This window comes from Pelodiscus sinensis, chromosome 1 (genome assembly GCF_049634645.1).
Source record: "Pelodiscus sinensis isolate JC-2024 chromosome 1, ASM4963464v1, whole genome shotgun sequence".
Classification (NCBI taxonomy): domain Eukaryota; kingdom Metazoa; phylum Chordata; order Testudines; family Trionychidae; genus Pelodiscus; species Pelodiscus sinensis.
This window is the reverse complement of record NC_134711.1, coordinates 122,600,281-122,620,983: the sequence shown is the minus strand read 5'-3', so window position 1 is coordinate 122,620,983 and position 20,703 is coordinate 122,600,281. Positions and strand designations below refer to the sequence as shown.

Genomic DNA, 20,703 nt, shown 5'->3' with positions numbered 1-20,703 from the left:
TTATTTATATTTTTATAGCACCCAAGGGCCATAGGCATCTGGTTAGACAGTTGCTATGTAGAGACAACTGCTTATCATAAAGACTAATATTGTCTTATTGTCTCCTTATGCTTCCAACTCTGTCTCTCGTTATCCAGTTGTTAACTCTTGTCCTGCACTTAGATCGTAAATTCCTAGGGGGTAGGGACTGTTTTTTGTATTTGCACAGCACAAGGCGGTGCTGGTGCACGATGGGTCCTTGTAGGCACTAACACAATCAATCAATCAATCAATCAATCAATCGGATTTGGGTCCTCATTGTGCTAGATGATATGCAAGCACACAAGACACTGGGTGAAATCCAACCCCCATTGAAATAGTGAAAAAACTCCCATTGACTTCAGTGCGGACAGGATTTCATTTATGGTTCTTGACCTAAAGAGTTGAAAATATAATTAAGACGGGAAGCAACATGTGCGGTGTTATATTGTGGGGAGTTTTACAGTATAGGAAGAAATCAGTGGAAATGCAGAGAGCTTGAGTAGTTGCAAGTGTCCATTTTATTGCATAGCACAGAACTAACTAGAACAAGCCCAAACTAGCTGGGCTGACCCCAGTGACCTAACTCAGTTATTATAACAACAAGATCTACCGTATATTCCGGCGTACAAGACGACCTCTGATGTTAAAAAACATCCCCCAAAAATCAGGGGTCGTCTTGTACGCCGGATGCCCCGCCGCCGGAGCCCCTCCGCGGCTTTGAAAGCCTCGGGGGAAGCCGGCGGCGGGGCATCCCAGGCGCGCATGGGCTGCCCCCCCGCCGGAGCCCCTCCGTGGCTTTCAAAGCCTCGGGGGAAGCCGGCGGCGGGGCATCCCAGGCGCGCATGGGCTGCCCCCCCGCCGGAGCCCGTCCGCGGCTTTGAAAGCCTCGGGGGAAGCCGGCGGGGGGGCATCCCAGGCGCGCATGGGCTGCCCCCCCGCCGGAGCCCCTCCGCGGCTTTGAAAGCCTCGGGGGAAGCCGGCGGCGGGGCATCCCAGGCGCGCATGGGCTGCCCCCCCGCCGGAGCCCCTCCGCGGCTTTGAAAACCTCGGGGGAAGCCGGCGGGGGGGCAGCCCATGCGCGCCTGGGATGCCTCGCCGCCGGCTTCCCCCGAGGCTTTGAAAGCCGCGGAGGGGCTCCGGCGGGGGGGCAGCCCATGCGCGCCTGGGATGCCCCCCCGCCGGCTTCCCCCGAGGCTTTCAAAGCCGCGTAGGGGCTCCGGCGGGGGGGGGGGGGGGCAGCCCAGGCGCTCCTGGCGGCTTTGCTCCCGGTGCCTCTGGTCTGCTGGGGACCATCTCCAGCAGACCAGGGACACCGGGAGCAAAGGAGGCAGAGGGGCGCTGGGGTATAAGATGAAACCCTATCTTTTAATTAAAAAGATAGGGGGTCGTCTTATACACCCAGTCGCCCTATACGCCGGAAAATACGGTATATCTACAACCCAATACACAACATGCGGGTATCTGTGATGGGGTCTGAATACACCACAGTTAATCCCACACCACGGGCAGCGGAAGTTCCATCGCTTAGACCAAACTAAGCATGCTCCAAATCAGTGGTGGGCAACCCATGTGTCATGGATGCAGACTATGAAGGTAATCTGATTGTGGGCTGTTAATCATTTTACTGATGTTGACCATTCTCAGGCACTATCTCCAGCAGCTACCAGTGGCTGCAGTTATCAGTTCCTGGCCATTTGGGAGCTATGCGGCATAGTGCCTGCAGGTGAAGCAGGTGCAGGGATGTTCTGGCCACTGCTCTGACTGCTGCACTAGTATAAAGAAAAGAAGCCCTGCTCATTCTGGGCTGACTGCTTGGGAGGAAGGATGCATGGTGGAGGCTCCAGTCCGGAAGCCACTTCTGCCCCAGCTTGTAGGAACCAGAGAGTCTGAGGCCGAGACCAGAGACCAGTTGCTCCCACCCAGTTAACAGGAGTCCCACCCAGCTACCCTTACTAAGGAGCCTGGAGACCCAGTGACAGACAGACTCCAGCTACTCATGGTAGAAAGTGGTGCAGAGGGATGTAGTGAAAGGTGCCTTGCAACCAAAGATAGTCAGTGTGTTGTGCTTGCATCCCTGCTGACTGGGTGATGATACATGCACTGCTGACAGGACCCTGGGCTGGGAACCAGTGGGGAGGGAGAGGTGTGTTCCCTTGCAATACCTGCTGCCACCCACCCCTGGGTGGTGGTCCACTTTATTAACTTGGACTATTAGGCCAGCCAAACCTGACCCCAAGGGCAGTGATATGGTTTCTGGCTAGTAGGCCACCCAGACCTGACCCCAAAAGTAGGGCTAGGAACTCTGGCCACTAGACCACACAGCCCTAACTCCAGAGGTCGCTATTTTGAATCTGACCACTGTACCTTATCACCTTATCGTGGTGAGGTCTGAAACAGTCGGGTGACTACTATGTCAGCACCCCCTTGTCTGCTGGAACAGGGCGTCCATACACTGCCACAATATTGAACAATAGGAAGTGGGGTGTGCAAGGAGAATGAGGATACATCACTGGATAAAATCAAGATTCTAATCCTCCCCCATACATTAATCTTCTCCACCTCACATCCATCAATCCTTTCCCTTTTCCCTCCCAGGCCTACATTTCTCAGTCCATCATGCTTCCTCCTTCCCAGTACTTAACAGAGACTAAATAATGTGTCTACTAATATACATGACAACTATGTATTAGTTTTGTTTTGATTGGCGAGGAGCCTTTACCAGGGCCTTGGATCCAAAGCGAGTCAGATTTTGGAAAAATTTAGATCCAGACTTTCTGTCTCATCACTAATTTTCTACATTCTCACAAATATTCACAAGGACTTTAATTGGCTTGTCATAAAAACCACAAACAGCACAATATTCTATCAAGCAATAGCTCATCTGGAACACTATGGAGCCATCAATTACAGTATGTGGTTTAGGAAAAACTGTACATGTTTTTGTGTAGAAAGGGTGCCACAGCTCTGAAAGGTGTCAATTATTGTAATGGGAAGGTGTATTACAAACCTTTTGTGTCCCGAGGGAAATAACTGATTTAAAAAAATGAAACACAACATTATGAAACACTTCTATGAAGAACTGAAGAAGAAAAAATATTAAAAAGGAATGTATTCTTGGGCATTAATTACAAATTATTAATTATTATTTAGTAGTAGTAGTAGTAGTACCATGCCCAAGGATGTAGTGGACACTCTACAATACAAAGACGAGACCAAATTTTCAAAAGTATTTAGATGCCTGAAGATGCAGATAGGACTGGAAACAAAACTAGGCAGTACATGGGAATATAATTTTCTACTCTAGTTAGGCCTCAGTCCTGCAAAAAATATGCACATTTTTAATTTGGAATATTCTGATTGATCTCAAAGGAACAATAGTGTGAAAAGTCAAGTACACACATAAGTCTTTTGCAGATTCAGGTCCTTATCTGAGCATGGCTGGCAACTGTATTCAAAAGCTAAGCTTAGAGCTGTTCCTGCCTGGACTCAGTTGTATGATGACGTAAATAATGGGAGTTGAACTCTCCTTGTTGTGTTAGCTTCTACCCCCCTATCCCCAGCAAAAAGCCAATGGATACTTCTGGAAGACAATCATCAAATAGCCACACGAAGGACAGTAGCTAAAATAGGGGCAAGATGGTGAGTTCTTTTTGGAAAGAATACAACTCTTTCTTATGCATATGGACTGTATTAAAGTGACAGGAGTGATATCAATAGATAAAGTGAAAATCCATCCAGGACTTATTTCACCAAACAGTATGACATGAGGATGAAAATAGGAGTTCTTAAAGATTTACACACGTGAATGCATGCCCCTTTTTGAGTGGTATAGCTCCTTTAAGAGGGAAGAAAAATCCTCAGGAAAAAACAAAATGTGTTCATTCTGGCCAACTATTGATAGGGAAGAGAAGTTTGTTTGCAGTGTCAGCTAGTGGCCATGAGAGAAATACAGTACAACAAAGGAGTGCAATGAAGCATTGAATTGCAGGTGCAAATACTTGAAAGCTAATCTATGAACTTGCACAGATGAGCTGTTTGCAAAGTATTCAATAATATTCTTATTTGCTGTTTGTCAGCCCCCCCCTTCTCTTGCCTATCCGCTAGGTCCGGATAAGGACCTTTTTTTGGGTCATGGACCACTGAACTACAGAAAGTCAGTTGGGGACAACGCAACTGAGAAGCAAATAAAAAATGAAAGCCTCACAGATGTAGCCCCCAAATGATAAGCAGAAAAGAAACAGAGATACCCATCTCACTCATGCAACTCAGGGCACCAGAGTTCCCCCCGAACTCCAGCCCATGGAGCAAGGGGGCTCCAAGGTTCAGGGCTTCCCCCAACCGGGGACAGATTAACTCTTTTGGGGGCTTGGGGCTAGTAGATTTTGTGGAGCCACCTGAGACTCTGGAGTGGGGCCAAAAATGAGGGTTTCAGTGTGTGGAAGGGGGCTGTCAGGAGCGGACTGGGGGTGGGGCTGTAGGCTCTGGGAGGATGGTAGGATTCAGGAGCAGGGTGTAAGTGCAGGAGGTATGGTACAGGTGACAGCTGGGGGTGCACCATCTGAGTGGGAGGGGTGTGCAGGAGTGGGGTAGCAGTGTGGGTCTGGGCAGGAGGAGACAGGGAATCGGGGCGCCTACTTGGCTCAGCTCCTGGGGGGGATAGGTGGCTCCATGCCACCCTATTCTGGCAGGCATCACCCCCATTGCTCCCAGTGGCCAGGATTCCTGACTAACTGGAGTGAAGCCTGCAAGCCAGCACAGGGGTCAGAGCTTCACTGCCATTCTCAGCACAGAGCTACTTCCTCCCCCTACCAGGCAGATGCTGCTGACAGCTTGTCTTGATCCAGCCCCTAAGGCTTCCTCCCACCCCCACTAGTGGGGAGCCAGCAGATTAGATCAAGGCCATAGGCTCCTCATTCCTACCCTAGATCTTTTGTATAGTACACATTCCTTCCTAACAATCTAACACTGACATCCTGGGTGAACTTGAGCAGGTCATTTAATTTCATTGTAGCTCAGGTTCCCAACGGAAAATGGAAACAATACTACTTTCTACCCATTCTATATAGTCACTAAATTCCTCTGTGCATTATTATGTGCATTATCACTTGTGTTCTGGAAACAACTAGCGATCCTCATGATGGATCAGAGCCCCATTATACTAGGCACAGTAAAGTTTAACATAAAAGATGTTTTCTTGCCCTGAAGAATCTGGAGATTTTGCAGGCGTGTGCGTGCGCATGCATGTTTTGCTATCTGGCCCTGCTCTAGATTGTATTGCAATTCCAAACAACTAGAGCCAATTAGAACAAGTGAAAATATTAATAAAATTCCTCCTCTCCATTAAATTCAAAATCTTGAAATTTTTTGACAAATTCCATCTGTCTAAGAAATGGGATGACGTTTCTGTGATAATTTCAGAAAACGTATTGTACATTTATGGTCAAAATTGCAATTATATATAAATAAATATGTACAAATAAATAGTATCAATGTATTCTGGTATTTGCCTCCTAATAATCCTATTTTCCAACATTCCTTGATTCTATGGGCAGGTCAATCTGTCCCTGTAGTGTAAATCTAAGCTATGCAATTTGAGTTGTGTTAGTAGTATAACTCAAATCGACATCACTTAGATCTACTTACCATAGGGTCCAAATTACCCTGGGTTGTCAGAAAAAAAGCTCCTTTCAAATCCCCTTACTCTTCTCATTCTGTGGAATAACGGAGTCGACGGGCAATAAATCAACTCCCACTAGATAGATCACTGCCCCATTGATCCAGCCTATAGTGAAGAAATGCCCTGCATCTCCTGTTTCTTTGGCCCTTAAAGTTGAGCAGTTAGCCTTCTGCATACCTTTTGTTACATGAATAATTCCCTTCCCTTTGATAGCCTAGCATTCCTCTTGCTGCTACCATGTTTATAAACTTGTTTTTATCCTTTTTTAGTCCTCTAGTTTGTATCTATTTTTCCTTTTTGCTTCTGAGTTTACTTTTACTTAAACACCTTGGCTGTGTCTAGATTGGCAAGTTTTTCCGCAAAATCAGCTGCGTTTGCGGAAAAACTTGCCAGCTGTCTACACTGGCCGCTTGAATTTCCGCAAGAACACTGACGATCTCATGTAAGAAATCAGTGCTTCTTGTGGAAATACTATGTAGCTCCCGTTTGGGCAAAAGTACTTTTGTGCAAAAGCTTTTGCACAAAAGGGCCAGTGTAGACAGCTCAGATTTGTTTTGCGCAAAAAAGCCCCGATCGCGAAAATGGCGATCGGGGCTTTTTTGCGCAAAAGCACGTCTAGATTGGCATGGGCGCTTTTCTGCAAAAAGTGCTTTTGCGGAAAAACATCCGTGCCAATCTAGACGCTCTTTTCCGCAAATACTTTTAACAGAAAACTTTTCCGTTAAAAGCATTTGCGGAAAATCATGCCAGTCTAGACGTAGCCCTTGTTTCTTCTCTGTATTTCTTTTTTTTATGTATGCTTTCCTATTTAGCCCTACACCGTATATCCATCTTGAAGTGGCCCCAAATGAAGCAACAGCTATTTCTTTAATATTATCCCATTGTCTTTTATAGAGGAATTCCTTTTTGCTGGGACTCTCTCAGCAGTATTTTATATACTCTTAATCTGCAAGGTTGCTACTCATGAGACTTTGTCCACTAACTTCCTTTTTCCCCCTGACAGAATGTGCTTTCAAATGATCCACTGGTCTTGTCAGGTGCATGGGATGAAATTAAGAAAATTGTTCTCCTTTCTCTGCTGAAGAGAGAAACTCTGTTCATCACTGTTGGCACACCAAGAAGGTGCAGAAGAGCACTGTCATGCACCAAGGGAACAGGAGAATATTAAATCCATGCTAGCCTAATATTTACTGATGGGCAGCTAGTCTCAGCACCCCATTTCCACTAGATGGCAGTCTTAGACTTATAGATGTCCTTAGTGCTGAAATTAACAGTATAATGAGGGGGGATCATCATTATTATTATTTTGACACTGCTGAACCAAGGAAAGACTCTGATTATCGAGAAGGGGGGATGGTCTAGGCCAGGACTTGGGAAATATAAAAGTCTTCATTTTGCACATTGCAAAAGAGACCTTTTTTTCTCGTAGAAGAATTAGAAACTATAGTGATGAGTGCTACAGGAAATGTTAAGATTGATGGAGATATAAAACACTGAATTCAATATATAATACTGAATTTGTCACTGTCCTTTTACCTCCAAACATCTATTTCTATAGACATTTGCATTGCTTGTTCAAAAAACCAAGGTGAACAACATGTGAACCATTAAACCACTCATACACTTTTAACCATTTTTCTCTCTTCATGAAGCAAGAATGAAAGTTTTAGGTAGCAGGACATGGTCACTAAAATTGTAACTTTGCATTAAAAACCTGGATCATGCTCCTAAACATGTACATGATGAGTTTCAGGGCTCACCCCCAAGAGAATCAGGATTCCCTGCTCTGCCATCCACTTCCTGGGGTACCTTCAGCAAGTCACTTAGGCCTGTTCTACACTACGTAGGAAGGTCAAAGTAAGATACACGACTTCAGCTATATAAAGTATGTAGCTGGAGTCAACATATCTTAAATCCCTGTTCATGCAAACACTCCCGTCAACTTCCTTTACTCTTTGATGAGGAGTATTGGTGCTGACGGTGATCTAATGAGTCTATACTACATCCACTAAAACGAACCCCAGAAGATTGGTCTTCTATGTAGTGTAGATGTGCCCTTAGTTTCTCTCTGCTTTAGTTCCTTATCTGTAAAATAGGGATAATAGCATTTTCCAGCCTCACCAGGGAATGGTGAATCTAAATTAGAGATTGTGACATGCTGGGATAACGAGGGTGATCATAAAAATAAATTCCAGCTGCAAAATTTGGATTCACAATAAAATCCTACCCCATGGTAAGGATCATTTGGATCATGGTAAATCACATTTAGGCTGATTTAAAGCAAACTAATGAACTACTTTGTCTTGATCCAAAGCTCATTGAAAATTTTGGGAGTCTCTGAAGTGTCTTGAATTATTTTTATATGACTTGGAGGATGGTAAAACTCTTTAATTATTATTGTAGTTGTATATGCTACGTATATGTAATAGCCATGTGTTAAATTACAGCGCGATGGGATAACTAGCACTTATGAGCTTTTAACCATCTTACCTACTGTGACGGGGCAGGCGGTTCATCCACTCTACCCCGCACTGGGACGGACGCTGGGGCGGGGGCCGAGCGCCTGGAGGGAGGATCAGGCGGCCAGCCGCCGAAACCCCAGAAGCGGCGCTGAGTGCCGGCGCGGCCAGCGACTCGGTCCGACGCCGCCACGTGACGTCAGCAGGGACGCCAAGGAGGGCGGAGCCGCGGACACGGGATCGGCGTCGGTCCGAGATGCCGGCCCGCGGGATATTCAAAAGGGCCGCGGCCAGAAGGGGGAGAGCACCTGGACCTGGGAGGAACCCCACACCCTGACGGAGAGGCCAGACGCTGAGGGACCCCCGCCACTCTACAACCCCCGGAAGGGAAGACCCCGGGTGAGTTTATTCCCACGCTGGGGAGCCGATTGAGAACTGGACGGGAAGAAGGGACCCAGGGCGGGACTGTGAACCCCGCGAGTGGAGGGTTTGGGGATCTTAACCCCCTCCACTGACAAGGGACCAAACATCCCCGTCTCAGGGCCCAGGGTCAGGGCTCAGAGAGAGGGAGGGCCCGAGCCCCCTTCCCGGCCCCTCGGGTCCAAGTGAGCCCAAAGCACGCCGAAATCGCGAGCAGCCCACTGTGGATAAATGGTTGGCTGTAGAAAAGGCCTCTAGCTTGGGACGTCTGTCCACCCAGACTCGGGGTGGCCTTTAGGGTGACGGTTACACCTACCAACAATTCATCTGTCCTCTGAACATATTCTAACATTTTAACCTCTTGAGCAGTTTATAACAGCTGCTATTTAAAACACACGCTCACACACATTTCCTTTTGTTTCCAAAATGTGTGGAATTGCCATCCTAATTTACATGTTCCAGAAATACAGAATGGGCTATATTTAGTACTGCACTTCTGAGTTTAGTGTCTGCTATTCTGCAACTAGGGCTAGCTGAAAATTTTCCATCTGAACTGAATTTTTTTTTTGACAGAAAATTGATTTGACTGACGTAATTTTGTGAAAAATTCCACTTTCTGTGGAATAAATGTCTATTTTTATTGAAAAATATTGAATGTCTAAACCCTAAAATATTTTGATTCTGACATGCTGCTAAAGCATCTCATGTGATCTGTCGTTTCATTACCTCATGGCGTTTATGGGTTGCACTTCCTAGCCAGATGGTATCTTCTTACTATATATTTTAGAAATGTGTGTCTATCTGTCTGAGTCCATCTGTTCAAGAACTCCTCCTAAATGGTAAGAGTTAGGAACACCAAATTTGGAATGTAGCTTCTTCTATCTTAAAGCAAGGTAAGGGCTTGGCTGTGCCAGGACAATGGGGTGTGCTTGGAATTCGATTGTTTCTCATGAAATGGAAAGGGAGGGTCTGGTAGAAGGTACAGTTTTATAATGTAGAATGACCACATGGGGGCAGTAAGGGAACAGAGTTGGGGACCAGGGCAGCTATAGCCCCATTGGGGTAGCATAGGACAGGAGTGGAGAAAGGGACAGCTATCTACTACATATTTCAGAGAGCTACGGACAGGAGTTTTTCACCTAGCCCCAAGCTACTGCGGTGATAGACGGCTGGGAGCGTCCCTTTCTCTGGGGTAGTCTGCATACTGAACTCCTCATCTCCACTCCCACCCCAGAGGAGAGATTTAAATGAAGAAATATAAAACTTGTTTGAGTTAAAGACCAGAGTAATGCCGAGGTAATATCACTTCAGCCACAAGATGCCCAGCATGTGCTGCTTCTATTCACCTAAAGAGTCATGGGAAGTGCATCATTTAAGATGTAATATGATCTTGTAGTGAGACTTACAGAGGAAGGTGTGAGTATGAGGGAATACAGTGGCATTTCTGAATTGACATATTTCATTTTAGGGGTGAAATAGTTTGGTTCCAAAGTTTTCACTGAAATGTGGAACTTATGGAGTAAAAAAAAATTTATATATATATGACAAGCTTTATTTGTGACACATCAGGGCTAGGAAAACTTATTTGATAGCATTCAAATGGGGATACTCCCAGCTTTCCAGTAACATACACAACACTGTTTTGCCTTGGAAGTTGCTGATATCGTCTACTCATGACGTCACCTTAACCGGCTTTCTTTACATGATCAATTTCAGAGATTTAAAAAAAATGCATTTTATTTCCCTCCCTTGAACATTATGTTTACAATAAATTAATGATATTAATGCAAGTTGACTTTTCATGCAAGTCTGTACTTTTTCTGCTGGCTTAAACACTTTGTCTTCTTCTTTTAAGAAGTCAATATAAGAACCTTTATTAGTCCACTTGTGGACTGAAGTCTTTGCTTCTTCCAGTATATTTTCAATAGATCTCTCTGATTGATCCAAGGGTATTTTCTATTGTTGGACTAGATCTATTACTGGTGTAGCAAATGCCTGGCTGACATTGTTTTAATGACACAAGTGGTTTCAGTAAAAGACTTACAAGAGAGAGAATAGCATTATTCTTCTCTGAACTTAGTTATAAGACTAGTCTACCAACCTGACTACTTAGATCTATCTTGGTACATACTTTCTAAAAACCAGTAATAACAGTAGTAGATTTACCAGCCAAGAATTGCTCATGAGAAAACCAGGTTCTCTCCGGTTGGACTATTGTACATTTCACTTCCAGTATATCTTCTATTTGTTTTCAAGATGTTCAGTCCTTTTGGATGCTTGCTGAAAAAGAGTAAAAACAAAGCCATTCAATGTATGGCTTTTAATGTGTTTTAAAGATTCTTCAGCACATGCTAGTACTAGCTGGAACAGATGGCCTCCATAGTGTGTATGGGAGAGATTAGAGTCACACTTTTCTCTGAGCAAGGCTTGTACTCCACTGCATCTTCCAGAGAAGATTGTAGCTCTGTCAAATGCACAAGCAGCCATCTGTTTGAGGTTCCATTTAGAAGCATTTTACTCTCCTAAGATGTCACATATACAACTAATATGTTTTCTATAACCTGAACAAATAGAATGCATCTACTGGCCTACCACAGAGATCAGGATAACAGGCACTGAATTAATACTTGAATACACAAATGAAAATAGTCGTCATCAGCCATGTATGCACATTTTTTTTGAATATGGTGAGAGAGTTCTTCACTTTTTCAACTTAATTCACAATGAAAGAGGTGCCAGGGCTCAAGCAAGTTTGTTACTTTCCCAACTGATGCAGTAAGTCCAGAGGACCCAGGGCTATAAACTACCAACCCTAGAGGTGGTAGGCTCAGCACTGGAAAGCCCTACCACAGACTAGGCACTGAGGGAGAGTCCTTCATTCAGATAGGCTAAGTACATTCTGCTGCCTTTACTCATACAATAAGGATAACATGACCCTCACATTTAACACTAATGTGATTTGTAACCCAACATCAGCCTAAACTGATTACTTGGGCAGCACAGCTTTGGCTGCAGTATCTAGGTAGAGTAAATGTGTTGAAGTAAATAGTCTGCTCCTGAAGCTTTTCCACCCATCATTGGCTTATCAGTGGCTGTCTGGGGAGGGCTCATTCAGAACTTGTTTACAAATAATATTTTGAAATTATTAGGTAGCTCAATAAAGCCAAAAAAAATATGTCGACATGGTCATAAATAATAGCACTATGGGGATGAGGAAGCTAGTCTTTGTTCATATTTGTCAATATGTTTTCTGAGGTACAGAAAGTTTCTCATATACTGTATATGCATTTAAAATACATATTAATGCTTCATTTTCAAGTCGAATTTCCAGCCAAAGGCTAAATTCTGAACACTGCATGTTACTGGGAGAGGGGAGGTGTTGGGGACATCCCTGGGGGAAGCAGGGAGAACTGAGTTCTTGCTGAACTACTGTATGCAGTACCACCAGCAGTGAGTAAAACCACTGGAATGAAATTTGTTTTGCCCCTTCACCAGAGAATATCGTGGCTAAATGAGGTTTTTAGAATTTAGCAAAACAGTTAATTACTTACTAACTATCAGAAAATGATCCCTGTGGTCGGTGTCTCAGGCTTACTCAGCAAGAGCAGAAATAAACGAAGTCCTACTGTGCTTGTAAATGGAACAGATATATTATCAGTTTTTATACTTCAAGAACAAGGGCACAGTATCCATTGCCATGCTTTTCTCATGTTGATCACCACACACACACTTGGAATATCATTAGGAGGAATATTGCAATTACCTACATGCACACAAAGTGACCTGCTGTGGGAACTGTGCACATGTATGGCTAAACATACATCTCCCTCCCCAATAACCTAACATGGTCTTCTAAAGACTGAGGTTATTAGCAAACTGATTTAGCTAACTAGTTTACAGCCTAGTACTATATGAAGATTTAAAAGACAGCAAGACAAGTCGGTGTAAACAGATGTCACTTCTATTCTCCACTAGCTAAATAAACATGTCTGTTATTACTAACAATATACTATTCAACAGAACCTAGGTTACTCCAAAACAAACAAAAAATACTTCATTTGAAAGACCAGTTATGGTTGCTAAGAGACAGCAATGGCATTATTATTACACAAAAATCCCCACTTTAACAGAACATTAAGGTTGCAAAGTCAAGCATTCAAGAGCTAGGAAAGGCCAAAAAGCAGCTTTCCTGTGCAACCCTGATGCATTATGATATAGTCTTTAATTATATGAATACCTCCTGTTCTTTCCCTGCCTGTTGAAATCCTATTTCTTTAATGGTTCATATCTGCCTTGCAGGTTCTCATATCCCTGAATAAAGGAGACAGAAAGGTCAGCTTTTCCCAGTTTTCTAGAAATTAGTAAAATCATATTCACTTTTCTTAGTGCCCAGAATCTCTTGCAAGTCTGACTGGCCTTAACTCACCAGAATTCTGCATGGCTTTGTAGAACAGGAAGTCAGTTAGGTTCTTTTCTTTTTTATCATCCTGAGTAACATTTTGAGAAATGCAAGTTTTATGTTTGAGATGTGTTGTTAAAACCAACTAAGTGTATCTTTTATATAACTGTGCAAAAGTGTGATCCATTACATTTAACCAGAGCCACCAGAGATTTGGGACTCTAAAGCAACTGAAGGTTATTTTCTTACTCTGAAAAATATCTCTTGCCCTTAGTGAATGGATTAAGTTTAATGGACAAAGACCAGCCACATCAAAGCATTCTGGATAACAAGCATCTAACTTTTAATTGATCCTGGAGCAATAGAGTCCTTTCAAATGCAAACTGCAAAAAAGTTGGTCATAGCACATTGGAACTGATAGTTCCATGCCAATGAAAATGTCTGTAGAGAAAAAAGTTATAATAAGGTGCTTAGCTTTGAGTGCAATATTATTTAGAGAATCCTGGTCAAGGGGATTTCAGAAAAGAAAAGAAAAGAAAAGAAAAGAAAAGAAAAGAAAAGAAAAGAAAAGAAAAGAAAAGAAAAGAAAAGAAAAGAAAAGAAAAGAAAAGAAAAGAAAAGAAAAGAAAAGAAAAGAAAAGAAAAGAAAAGAAAAGAAAAGAAAAGAAAAGAAAAGAGAAAAGAAAAGAAAAGAAAAGAAAAGAAAAGAAAAAAGAAAAAAGGTTAAACTATAGTGACTTTCCATCAGATCACACATATCCATTGACAAAGTAAGATTAATCTCTTAACACCAGTATCAAACTCGCTCAGTTCAGGTCATGTTCGCAACGAGTCACACAATAGTCACTGCCAAGAAAGTAAAGTAGACATTTCTCTATCTAATCAACTAATGTAGCTACGTAAGAATGACCATGGTGGGTCAGACCAATGGCCTATCAAGCCCAGTATCCTGTCTTACAACAATGGCAAGTGCCAGATGCTGTAGAGGTAATGATCAGAACAGAGTAATCAAGTGTTTTATTCCCTGTTGTACAGTACCAGCTTCTGGCAGTCAGAGGTTTAGTTAGAGCATGGAGTTGCATCCCCGAGGGATGGATTTAGGGGCAGGAGACAGGTGCTAAGCTTTGGGAATTCACAACATAGCTACTTGATCTGGTTAAGGCAGAAAAATTAAAGCGAACCTCAGTTACATAGTCTAGTGCTAAATAATGCAATCTAATTGAGAAGCAACAGAGAGCTCAGAAATCCAAGAGGTTTAATACAAGTTGACTAAAATGAGTTAAAATCAATTAACTCCAAAATAGAGAACACATGTATTTGTTCCTTGGTCCTGTTGGGAAAAGACTTTTCATGTCCAAATGACTGGTACATTTTCCTAAGGTGACCTAATGTACCATCAGAGGTACTTAGCACAATAAGAATGGCTAGCCTGGGTTGGACAAAAGGTCCATCTAGCTCAGTACCCTGTTTTCTGACAGTGGCCAGTGCCAGCTGCCTTGGAGGGAATGAACAGAACAGGTGATGTTCAAGTCATCTATTCCATCACTTATTCCCAGCTTCTGACAAACAGGTTAGGGACGCCATCCCTACCCATCCTGGCCAATAGGCACTGATGGATCTATTCTGTATGAATTTATCCAGTTCTTATTGAACCCTGTTATTGTCTTGGCCTTCACGACGTTCTGTCAGAGTTGCACAGTTTGACTGAGTAGAAATACTTCCTTTTATTTGTTTTAAACCTGCTGCCTATTAATTTCATTTGATGACCCCTGGTTCTTGTGTTATGAGGAGTAAAATAGCATTTCCTTATCTACTTTCTCTACACCAGTCATGATTTTATAGACCTTAATCATATTCCCCCCGTTAGTTATCTCTTTTCAAAGCTGAAAAGTCCTAGTCTTATTAGTTTCTCTTCATATGGAAGACATTCCATGCCCCTAATCATTTTTGTTGACCTTTTCTGAAACTTTTTCATTTCCATTATATTTTCTTTGAGACGAAGCAACCACTGTATTCTAGATGAGAGTGTAACATTGATTTATATAGATACTTTCTGTCTTGTTCTCTGTCCCTTTCTTAATGATCCCCAACATTCTGTTCATTGTTTGACTGCACCTTGAGTGGATGTTTATATCCCATCTATTTAAAAAGAAATGCCTATTGTAACATAAAAAAGTGGCCATAAAGTCTGAGGTCAAGCACTGGGAGGACTTTATGTTCTATGATGTCACAATGATAATTTCATAACAATCTGATCCTATAAATAGTTTGGCTTCAAGTTTGCTCATATTCATTGTGTTGTTTGTTTTGTTCACTTCTAATCTTCCTTTGGTCACACTAGAAGCAGAGGAAATACGAGGCAGAGGTACAGTTTTCAACATTCTTATTACACTGGGATGGACTATTTGTAGAAAAAATCTTTTAAATATCAGCCTGTAGTTGATATACACAAAGTAGCGTTAAGTGGTAAGCTGGAAGGCATTTGCTTGCTATCATAGCCTTAAAACAGATTGCAAGCCAGCTGGTTTAGGCCTGGGCCCTAGACCTGTGCTCTGGCCTGTAAACAAATGCCCAGGGGTCCCCTTTAAACGCCTGGCCCAGAGTACAGTATGGGCCTGGCAAACAAAGACAAATAGTAGTTCAGCAGCTGGTAAGCCCAGGCTCTGGTTCAGGGTAGGGCAGGTAAACAGACAGATCCATAGTTAATAAGGCTAAGGTCTGGTTCAGGGTGGGACAGCAACACAAATGCAGTGCCCCAGGCAAAAGAGGAGAGGGATAGACAGCCACCTGGTATGTGGAATAGCAGTGGAGATGTGGGCCCTCCCTACTCCACCATATCCTGGCCCAGGGCCCTAACAGTGGCAGCCTTGGCTCCCACTGGAGTCAGCAGGGATCCGGCCCGCAACACGCTGACACACTCTAAAATTCTGTAAGATCAGTCTGACAGTAGTCGTCTTCCCCAGGCCATTTCCTAATTCCCCTTTGGCATTTACCTGTTTGTCTGCCAGCTCTTGGGATCATCACAGTCTGCACCCTTTGGCAGGGTAAAGAAGGTCTCCTCTTCAGAGCAGGGGCCTGGTAATCTGGGTGTTGCCAGCAAGAGTAAGTCTCAGGTCCAACACTGGATTCTCTGGCTGTGTCTAGACTACATGCCTCTGTTGGCAAAGGCATGTAGATTAGACAGATCAGCAAAGGCAAATGAAGCCGCGATTTAAATGATCGCAGCTTCATTTACATGGCTGCCGCACTGAGGCGACAAACAGCTGATCAGCTGTTTGTTGGCTTGCCGCTAGTCTGGACATTCCCCCTGTCGACATCAAAGCCCTTTGTCGGCAGCCCCGTTATTCCTCGTGGAATGAGGTTTACCGGGGCTGCCGACAAAGGACTTTGATGTCGACAGGGGGAACGTCCAGACTAGCGGCGAGCCGACACACAGCTGATCAGCTGTTTGTCGGCTCAGCGCGGCAGCCATGTAAATGTAAATGAAGCCGCGATCATTTAAATCGCGGCTTCATTTACCTTTGCTGAACAAACAAATCTACATGCCTCTGCCGACAGAGGCATGTAGTTTAGACGTACCCTCTAAGTACAAAACACATTTCACCAGTATTTGTCAAACACAAGCAGTTTATTTCCTGACAGTTTTCAGCTGTACCCCTTAACTAAAAGAACAACATGATAGGAAAAGTAGCGTCTGATGTCCCTTCTGCAAGCTGGGAACCCCATTTCAGCTGCGGACGAGTGGGAGGTCATCTAGGCTTCCGAGGCACCGCTACCAGAGTCCATCAGTGAGGTCCAAAGTGCATAACTGTTGTGCAGCTTATATACCATGATTTCACCTTGTTTTGCAGTTTGGAAATTTCTGGGGGTTACTTAATGTTTGCTAATGTATGGTTTAGCTGTTAACTATCGATCAGGTACTACTTGTCCTTTACCCAAATGTACTGATCATGTAAACAAGGTCAAACAAGATTGATATGCATTCCGGCCCTTATCTCTAAGGGTATGTCTACACTACCCCGCTAGTTCGAACTAGCGGGGTAATGTATGCATACCGCACTTGCTAATGAAGCCCGGGATTTGAATTTCCCGGGCTTCATTAGCATAAGCGGGGAGCCGCCATTTTTAAATCCCCGCTGCTTCGAACCCCGTGTAGCGCGGCTACACGGGGCTCGAACTAGGTAGTTCGGACTAGGGTACCTATTCCGAACTACCGGTACTCCTCGTTTCACGAGGAGTACCGGTAGTTCGGAATAGGGACCCTAGTCCGAACTACCTAGTTCGAGCCCCGTGTAGCCGCGCTACACGGGGTTCGAAGCAGCGGGGATTTAAAAATGGCGGCTCCCCGCTTATGCTAATGAAGCCCGGGAAATTCAAATCCCGGGCTTCATTAGCAAGTGCGGTATGCATACATTACCCCGCTAGTTCGAACTAGCGGGGTAGTGTAGACATACCCTAACTTGTTTTGGCTACACTGGCACCATTGCTTATCTTAAATGGAGTATGTTCCTAGAGGCTTGCTTCTGGCTCATCAGACATAGGGGAAAGGGGGGGGGGGAAGAGAATGTATGCCTTACCACCCCTATACTTGGCACGTACACAATTCTTCTACAATTAACCCCTACACTGGGCCAGCCCTCAGCCTCTGCAAGGTCCTCAGGACCCTCCTGGCTTGGGAGCTTAGGGCAGGCCTCTGCTTCATCCGGCAGCTGGGGCCTTACTGAGCTTCTGAGCTGTGCTTTTATACCCCATCCCTTGGCTTCTGGGGAGTTAAAGGGGCAGGACTGGACTGGGACCATCTAGGCTTAGAGAAGGGTTCTTCCCCCCTCAGGGTCAGTGAGCGTCCTCCCCCCCGTTCACTACACAGACATTAGAGAAATTCCCACACAATCTATTAATTTTAATAGTGGGGTAACTATATGGTATAGGATATTCATGCTGATAAATTATATAGCATATTTAGAGTAGAAAAGAAAGACTATTGTCATATTAATAGGAGAGTTTGGCCGAGGACTGCGGGTGGCTCTTTGGGGATACAAGTCAGCTGCTGGCTGCAAGCCTCTATAGATGTCGAGTCCTCCTCTTGTTCTGGGCCCTCTCTGCCTCAGCACACTCGGCCACAACTTCCTCCTCCTGCCTTGGTCCATTGCTGGATGTCCCCCGAGCCCTAAAGTTTCAAAAAGACGACAGGAGTGGGTCTTGGTCACTTCGTTGGTCACCCGAGCAGGGCAGTGGAAATCAAACACTGACCAGAGAGGCCAGAACAGGCATTGTGAGTAGGGTTCCAGAGGCCACTCAGGATGCAGTTCTGATACCCCAGCGCACCAGTACTGGATGTTCACACTGGTACCCCGGCGCTCTATCCAGAATGCAGCATGCTTTACGCTTCTCACGGAGGTGGTTTTCCTAGAGGTCGCTAACTGCAGAGTTCGTGCGCGCTCAATGCCTTGCCCGTGTGGACACAGTGTAAGTGACAGCACTGGGGGCTGATTTACTGCGCAGTAACTTGCCAGTATAGACTTGGCCCTAAAAAGACCAGCTGTATAACACATAACCAGACACTATTTTAAATAAAGGCCATCTTTAGCTGTGAATAGCCATGCCAAGATCTTTGCATCATGATTTTTCCATATCTATATTATGGGAAACTGCTTCATGCGACATCATCTTATAATAGCTAATCCAGATGGCAAAATGTTTGAGGCAGAAGGTTTAAACAACACATATGTAGCAGATCACACATGTTCCAAGGCAAAAGGATCAGCAGGTAAATGAATGACAGGGAGTCTACAGGTGCAATCCAGTTTAATCTTAGAACAGAAGATACAAAAGGATTCCCAATGTTCATGAAACAGTAGACTGCAAAAATTCTCCTCACTGATTGAAATTATCTGAATAATTTGACACATCTATGTCAAATATACCGCATGTTTCATTCCATCATCCTCAAATTGGTGTACTACTATAATTCTCTATTAAATCAAAATGAAATTTATGTACATCTGATTAAAGTCTGTCTACTCATCATCTGAATAATTGAAGGGTTCATGTCTGCACTCTGCAATTTTTTCACAGTCATAAGTAAAGGGTGTTTGTTTAAAAAAAAGGAATTGAGGGAAATTTTGAAATAAAGAAATAAACTAGAAGGATTTAAAGTGCTGGTTTCAGAACAGAGGTTTGATCAGAGTAATTTTATTATCTTTTCCTCCCTGATTATCCCTGCGACTTAATACTGCCTGACAATTTGAACAGAGGTTGAGCCAGTTGATTTCAATCAGAGCTGGCTCATGGCAAACATTGACTTGCTTACATTTAACCTGAATTAGAATGAAAATTTGCTACATATTGGAAATCATGCAAGTCTGACACCAATATTTTGCTTTCAGTGAGGAAGTAAACATACTGTGGAAGGGTATCTTTGACCTTGCCTAACAAATATACACCTAACAGGCATATGTTAAAAAAAGGAGACAGTATTGCACATACTTCTTTTGGGGAGAGGATGAGAAAACATACCCCATGTAATGAATGCTAGTCACATTCTTCAATGCACTACTGGATGGTACTCAGGTACTATGGAGATGAGCATGGTACTATTTATATATAACAGAACATTGTCTTGGGTTGAGGAGGGAAGACATTGAAATGTGTCCACCATGCAAAAACCAGTTCTCCTTGAGAAGTTTTTAGGATGGAGGGAATTTAGGATAATAAAAGAGTGATACAAAGGGTTTGTAATGAGACCGAAGCAAAAAGTTATCACCCAAATTTCTGTCTAAGTTTACTAAAATAGTTTCTAAAGTTTGTTAAACTTTGAAAGAGCCCAGGTCAACTTTTGAGCCTTCATAAGTCAATTTCTTACTTTCAGTGGAAACGACGAGAAATTACTTGGAATGATCCCAAACTAATCAAAATATGGCAGTTCTAGCTGAGGCTAAAAGTTTGGGCAGTTGATTGAGCTCATCATTTGGATTCTAATGCAAAAGTATATTTGTGTTGAGGTTGTTTATTGGTGCTGTTTTTGGCACACAACCTTTGCTTTACTAAAACACCTGTTGTGTGATACTGACTGACTAGATCATGCTAGAGTGTGTTCAGGTCAATTCACTTATGTAGATCAATGTAATTGTTATATGTATGTAACCCTTCTGCCGGGTAGGCCTGGCAGTAACCAGGGCTGGGTTCAATATCTTGGGGTCCATCTCACACAGAACCGGCTCAAGCCCTCACCCAGTAATCTGGGAAATTCACGCACCCTTGGGCGCCTCTGAGAGGCAATGCTTCCCCACTCGCAAGCACTGAGTCTGAGTGTAGGAAAGAAACATTTAATGAAACAGAGAGAGAAGTCATACGGCATTAACTTGGGGAAATCATCACAAACAGAGTTCATAACCCAAACATGAGCTAAGCCCTCCCCCCCAGTCAAGTATCACCTGAAGTCCAAAGAGTCCGACATCCCAAAAGTCTCTGTCCCTGGTCCATGCCACCCAGAGTCTCAAAGTTCACCCACAGGGTTTCACCTCCCAACCTGGGTAGAAATGGGGGTGGAGGGGAATAGATAGAGGGCACCTTACGACACTCCGCCATGCTCCACCAACTGTCTTGTCCCATGCCACTGGACACTCCGCTGGTCGCCTGCCTCCACTCCATGCCACGCCGCTGGTTGCTGCTCCTCACCTGCTACCGCTCCATGCCACACCGCTGGTCGCCACGCCACACTTGCTGCC

The 20,703-nt window shown here is 44.0% G+C and overlaps 2 long non-coding RNA genes across 4 annotated transcripts in view; one reads left to right on the top strand and one right to left on the bottom strand.

Annotated features, from left to right (window-relative positions):
- Window positions 1-10,171: 10,171 nt before the first annotated feature.
- LOC112546531 (uncharacterized) lies at window positions 10,172-15,249 on the bottom strand. 2 transcript variants are annotated; one of them, XR_012900871.1, is made up of 4 exons: window positions 13,004-15,249; window positions 12,815-12,888; window positions 12,129-12,207; window positions 10,172-10,857 (listed from the first exon to the last, which is right to left on the bottom strand). It is a non-coding gene; the product is annotated as an uncharacterized LOC112546531 (long non-coding RNA). The 2 variants fall into 2 exon arrangements; XR_012900870.1 differs by having other exon boundaries at window positions 12,129-12,202.
- Window positions 15,250-20,703, top strand: part of LOC112546530 (uncharacterized) — a 32,924-nt gene continuing 27,470 nt past the window's right edge. For both annotated transcript variants that reach the window (XR_012900868.1, XR_012900867.1), the window contains exon 1: window positions 15,250-15,341. This is a non-coding gene — a long non-coding RNA (uncharacterized LOC112546530). The remainder of the gene's footprint in view (window positions 15,342-20,703) is intronic.